Below are 6,925 nucleotides of genomic sequence, written 5' to 3'. Positions count from 1 at the left end.
TATTCTATGGTGATATCAGCCTTGCATAGTTTACACTCGTTTTACATGCGTCTCAATATTTAACCACGGAAACCGAAATCCCAGACACATTTGTTCCAGTTGAAGTCCAATAAATTGTTGTGATTTGTGTCTAAACTGCCGTGTGAACATTGCGGAATACTCGTAATATTCGATGTTCAACTTTATCCCATAGCCCTCTGATAAGAATTTATCCACAAAAAATCTTTAGTGGTACCTTTCAGCGCGATGGAAATTCATGTACATTTACGATATACTCTAGTGGTAAAAAAAGCGAGTTCGAATCCAGTTTGAATGAATTTTTTTCAGAATATTGGAATGAAATCCAGTGTTGATCAGCCGGCATTTCTCGCGAAAGTTGTATAATATTCGATGTCTCCCATACATATGGTTTATATATGCTCATCAGCTCATGTGAAATAGTTCAACTAATAGTTGTTAATTGGACGTTATAATGATGATGATGATGATGATTACTTCATGATTAATGATTGTTAATGATTAATAATTAGCGTGAATTATGTGTCCGTAATTAGGGAACTAGACAGAAGGGAAAACATAACGTTCAATTAAAAATTTCACTCAGAAAGGCTATACATACAATTCTATAAAATAACTTTTTTCACGTGTTAATGATAACATGCATGCAATGATATTAAATTATTCCAAAATACAATTTGAACAGTTCGGACTTAATCTCTGTTCACACGATTCAATTCACTTCTGTCTGTCTTCTGACATATGGAATGTAGTCTGTTCTTGATAAAGCAGTACTGCATTGGCTATTATATTTGGCTATGGTTGATTTGCTGCCCATATTATACATTTTGAAACTATGAAACATCCATCAGAATTGAATTGGCTTCGACAAAATTAGATCGTGTGAACAGACCTTTGTACGCTTTTCATAACGTTAAAAATATCTTGGCATTGAACGATTTCCACATAATGTCGAATGAACGAAGACTCAAATATCCGTTACGTTTGAAGTGTTCAGGAATCCTACGTCGAACGTCACTGCTAGCGTCATTGCCTGAGAATGAATGACACAGGAGGCCATCATCGACTTCCATCTTGACGTGGTGGTCAAGGATACTTGAGCGAGTGTCAGGCTTTAGTTTGGTCGTCATCCGTCGCTACAGCGACAAGTGGTAGATGTGAAATAATCTAAATTTAGTAATTTACTCTTGTCTGTCGCTGTATATGTAGACATTCTTCAACGATCGCGGTGCAACCACAGTGATTTAATGACACTCTTTTGCATCCTCCACGCGTCGTGGTAACTACAAGCAACGACTAGCTGATGAAAACTATGCTTTCAGTGGCAAGATTGATTGAAACCCTGGACCCCAACTGAAGATAAAAGTGATGGTTAAGAGGACCGCCACTTTACTATGACAAAATTGAAGTGGCGACGCCTTTTTGTCTCTAACGATCAAGTGATCTACATGTTTAATTTTATCCCATGAATGCAATTACTTCCCTCGCCGTTTCATCTGGAGTTTTGATCTAGAATAGTAAATCCGAATACAAGTGAAATTAATCGTGGGGGGGCTGCAATATATAATGTACTTTTTATTGCGGTTTATTTATCACTCCTGACTTTTGACCCAACACCCGTTTGCAAGCTCCGGTTATGTACTCAACCTCGTACCCAGGGTTCTATCTACGCTCCCGGTCAGGACAGACGAATCTGTCCTATGTTTCCTCCACAGATCCCCCCCAGTTGACATTCACATCCATGCATGCAGGCAAGTTCTCTAGGTCGGGCCAATGCGATTCAAACAATGGATAATGAAGCCTGATTACCGAGGTTTATCATCCGAGGAAATCGGCTTAAAAAAGATACACAGTGGAGTCAAAACAGTCGCTGGCATTCAAAACTATCCCGGTGCAAATAAACAGGAAATTTAAGAACAGGAACCTATATAGTATGATCTTACAATACTTCCTTCAACAAAATTTCAAAGGCTTAATTTAATTTTCACTACGGCGTATTGTGACGTTTTTTCAATAAACATCCGCACAAATCTTCCGTTTTAATTATACAAACTTCCTTTGTCAGCTAGACTGCACTTAAGTAAATTTTACTTTTCAAATAACAAGCCTGTGTCTCACTACGAAGAAAACACTAGAACGTGGTTGCTTCTTAATAAGCTCAGTGGATGTTTAAGCGCTGAGTTGCCAAAAGAGTTCAACCTTCCTCCGGTAGGATTTCAAGTTCAAGTTCAAGTTTGAAAACTTCCTCAAAATGACTTTACGTCACTGAGTCAAGTGGCAAGCAGCATAAAGAAATATTTGTTTTTTGGTAGCTACATGCATGTGATCATGCAATTAGAGTGTTCAACTTTGAACCTTCCTCACAAGCCTCATTCAAACAAACCTTCCTCCGCATGGTACCCGCGTACCCGCAGCTTTTTTGCAAATCTGGTTAAGCGATCCCTTAGATAATTAGACCAAAATTTGAAGGCTAAAACTCGGCACCAGGAACGAAAACATACCCTAAGTGGTTCAGTATGAAGGATGTTTGGCTTATGGCGATTTAGATTTATTCACTATATCATTGAAGACCATCAGATAATGATGAGATAAACGTAAAATATTATCATGTGAAAAATCTGCATAAACGTTATGTTAATTCACGGCTGAAATTATTTAAATACGATAGTGTTTGATAGTGTATTTTACAGAGACTTTTAATGCCTTCAGTCAATGCATCTCTGCATTTTTGGAAAGGAGAAGGGGGGGGTGGCGTTTGCCCGACAAAAAGATATGGGCATTACTGAGACAAATCGACCCAGAAATGGTGATTTTTATGCAATTCAGAGAGTGAAAAATATCGCTTGTTAGTAGTAAGTTGTCCTATTGACAGGATACTGTCAAGATTACTATCAAGAACCCAGAACTTCTCGTCAGCGCGAAGGAAGAGTAACGTTGTGTTAACTATTGTTTGGCAGAAAAAGCAAACAGAGTTAATTCTTCGTTTACTTTGATGGCATTTTTCATGAGAGCACCTTTAAAAGACAATACGAGAGATAAACGACTGGGGCCGGTTGTATCAAGCCCGTTTCAGCTTAAACCGGGCGGATAAGTCAAAATTGATAACACTCTTACGTCTCTCTTGAATGAGTCAACTTGAATATTATGCAGTAAATATGCACTAAATATGTAGTTTTAAACAGTATCTTTGTATTAGGGTTAAAAGCATTTAGTTTACTTGTTGAATAAAACGATAGACGTACGTACTTTCAATTTTGAACTTAACCATCGTTTAAGCTAAACGGGCTTGATACAACCTGATGCATGCATTCCAAACTGCAACGTTGCCCAGTATAAAAGTATGAGGACAATCTGAGCGAAAATATTCCCGACATTTAAAAAATGTGATGTATCGTGATCATTTTAGATAAGAAATTATGAAATAACCATGCATGTATGCATCACCTGAGGAACAAACCTCAAAGCTACAATCCAGTCTCAATCCAGTTCAGTTAGTTAGTTGGACATGCTCACATTCAGTTCAAAGCTGTTTTTCATAGAGGTCCGAAGCGCCCCCTTTATGATCATTATAGCTACAGATTAATGTATATAATTGGTCGTATCCTAGTATTTCTTCACTTTTCCCAGTTCTTACCCGTCATCAGTGGTTAACCATAGTAGATCAGTTTCCAAACTTGATACTCATGCAAAAGGGATAGAATTAAAACCGTTGTTTCTGCTGTTTTGCAATGTTCTATCACGAATTCCTTTGCTATCAAAAGGAGTTCTGATTATAAGATTCAGAGCATTCGTAACTAATCACTCATTCACATCCATCAAAAGAAGAAAATCGCACAAAATCCCAGAGTAAACGAGCCTTAAAAAATCCCTGGCAGGCAAAGGCAGGAATATTCAACGTATTTTATTATCATTTTTCGCTATCTATTCCAAAGACCCGCCTCTAGCTATTCAAGGGCACTGCTGCTGACGTTTTAAGACATTATTTACCACCGGAAATCATGATGCATTGCTTGCAGGCATTATAATAATGGCAAGGGGTTTTTAAGGCCTGTTTACACAAGCGATTTTTGCTGCGACTTTGGGTGCGACTTACTTCTTTTGATAAATGTGAACGAGTGGATAAGTCACGGATGTGCAAATATAGGCACTTACACATCGAAGTTTTTCCAACTGTTCACTCGTTCACATCTATCAAAAGACGAAAGTCGCACCCAAACTTCGCAGCAGAATTTGCAAGTGTCATTTGCAAGGGCCTTTACATATTCTTCCACAAACTTGTGAAATATACGGCAACGTGTTTGCAAATTTAAATAGTCAATACGAACGTTAACGGTTAGTAAACTGCTAGATTGTATAGTCGATGGGCTAGTTATACCATTTAAATCAGTAAAAGTTAATAAAGTAAATTTCAGTGCAGTATCTTGAAGACCTGAAACAGGTGTTTATATCTATGATATCTCAATTAGCAATGATTGAGGCAAAGCTGAGATAAATGTGTGCTATTCAGCTTGGGTTCTCTTTGCCTAAACATTCCAATTAAAAACCTCTAATGCTTCCTAAAGAATCCCAGAAATGCGTTTTCCGATGTGAATTCCTAAATAAATTTCCCATTAACAAAAGGGAGAAAATAAATCTGATTTAAATCACCGTCACAGTAACTGAATAACAATCCAGTCATGTGACCAATCAAGTCAGAAAAACAAATATATCATATATAACCATAGCCTAACGCAAGTCAATACACATTCTTCGTTCTCTGAAGGCAGTTTCACTTAGTGTCAAAACGTATGTTCGCATCTCGTCAATGTGTCGTCGCCCACGATATCAGCCTCAGATTGATAACGCGTATAGCCATGGAAACGTCATATTACACATGATTTAAAGTGCTGATAATCTCATGTGCTCGGCCCACCCGTGAGAAAAGAGCTTTCCCACTGACGAGCTGGTTAAAAATGAAAATATAAAAGAAAAAATGATGTAGGACATAGGACAAATTATTTTTCTAGCTGAGATTTTCTCAGCTATTTAACTGGGAAAAATGCAGCTAAATATATCCTTTTATATCCTTCTATACCCTTCGAAGACATAATACGCGCATATATTAAATGAGCCACATTACAGAAATAGCCACTTGTCAACTAAACATCGACAAACAAAAGTGAGTGAAGTATGTTGGGAAATTTTCCTTCCTGAACGTAGTCTATTCCCGCACAAAAATAGATAGAGTGTTGAACAGACCTTGAGAAACCTTCAGTATGGAAAAAATATAACCCAGACAGCTTACCCAGTTTTATAATAAATTTGATAAAAATATAGCTTCAGTTTTTTTATCTCAAACAAATCAATTGCATTTGGTCTCAGCTGTGCCGGACTATGTGTAATAAAGTAGTTCGTGGAAACTGGAAAGGGTAGTCCAGTGACTGACTCTAATAAGACTGGAATGCTATCTTCCTTATTTTGACTTATTATTGAGTGAAGCCAAGATAGCGGAAGCCTGTCTTGATGGCACTCAAGGTTCAGCGTGTTCCGTGAAGTATTTCTAACAGTTCTTCGCATTGAATTCGTGCTCTAACTTAATTAAGACGAGACTTAAGTGTTTCTGTCTTTTATTCGAGCAGCCTTGAATATGATACACGTTTGACGGTGCCCGCGAGCTGAAGACGGAAAATTGCCAGATTATAAGAAACCTTTTGCCCTCTCCGTGGCTAACTCTCATCACATCCTCGGTCGGATCGGAATACTATGAGTTATACACGAGAGTTTGCCGTCGGTGTGATGGATAATCCGCTTTGTTCCACTTAAACCCACTTCACCTATTTTCAAACTCTGCAACAATGACAACAGCATGAATAACGAGACATTCATTTAGCATCCTTTAGCGTGCTTTACGTACGTGGGTATATGAATCGTTGATAGGATTTTAATGACAGAAACATTACGCCCGATTAGGCAATTCATCTACCACGCACGGAGTCTAAAAGTCTGTAAAAGAAGAGATTTGTGGTTAAAATTATTCCAGACACCGCCGCTATTCGATATTTGAAAAAACACTCAATCCGGCGATTAATCTTATATTGAAAATTCATCTTCAAAGCTTTTAAGTCAGAGGGAAACAAGGATCTTATGTCTGACATGGTATAGTGCTTTTGTTCTCAGAAATATTTTCGGCACTGATACTCCTAAAATACAATAATTACCTATGCAAAATTTCAACTGTGATTACAATAACTTTGAAACTGCGAACTAGGCTTGTTAACATAGAGATAAAATGAGAGAAAGGAGGATCTATAGACATGTAGCCTATAGTTGACAAATTTTTCACAATAGTTCTTGGCTTCGATTAGAATTGTGTGTCAGTTTTCCACTCGAGGTAAAAACTAACGACCATTAATCCTCGCGAAATAATCCTTCGTTCGAGTACCGCAAATTATTACCAAATTGAAAGATTAAAAAGCCCTAAACTTGTTTCTTCGATCGAATTGAAGCTGTGGTGAATTTTCACCGAAGTATATTTTGAAACGGTATCGCGTGCCGTTTTCACGGCTTGCGTATAATTGTTACATTTAAATTAATTTCCACATCAACGCCTCGCCTCTAATTAAGATATTCTCACTTTCTGCGTTCTGTCAACAACAACATTACGTTGTTTTCCTAAGCCTATTAACGCTTTTACGTGCATGCTTCCGTACTTAAGGTCCTCGCAAAGGAAAACATTTAGGCGTGCCTGTCTCATTATCCTGTGTAAGCCTCACAAAGATGTACATAGCAATGACATGTCGGAAAGCCAAACCCAGCTTAGCCACTTTCACGGCTCAAATATGCATTATGGATGTTTTCCTTTTGTGTTTACAAGCTTCTCCGGATTGGGGGCGAGCGTTAAGAATCAGACAGAAGTGGCTAGCGAACA

Source organism: Dendronephthya gigantea, unplaced genomic scaffold, assembly GCF_004324835.1.
Source record: "Dendronephthya gigantea isolate DGI-Jeju-01 unplaced genomic scaffold, DenGig_1.0 000024F, whole genome shotgun sequence".
Classification (NCBI taxonomy): Eukaryota; Metazoa; Cnidaria; class Anthozoa; order Malacalcyonacea; family Nephtheidae; genus Dendronephthya; species Dendronephthya gigantea.
Note: the sequence above shows the minus strand (reverse complement) of the source record.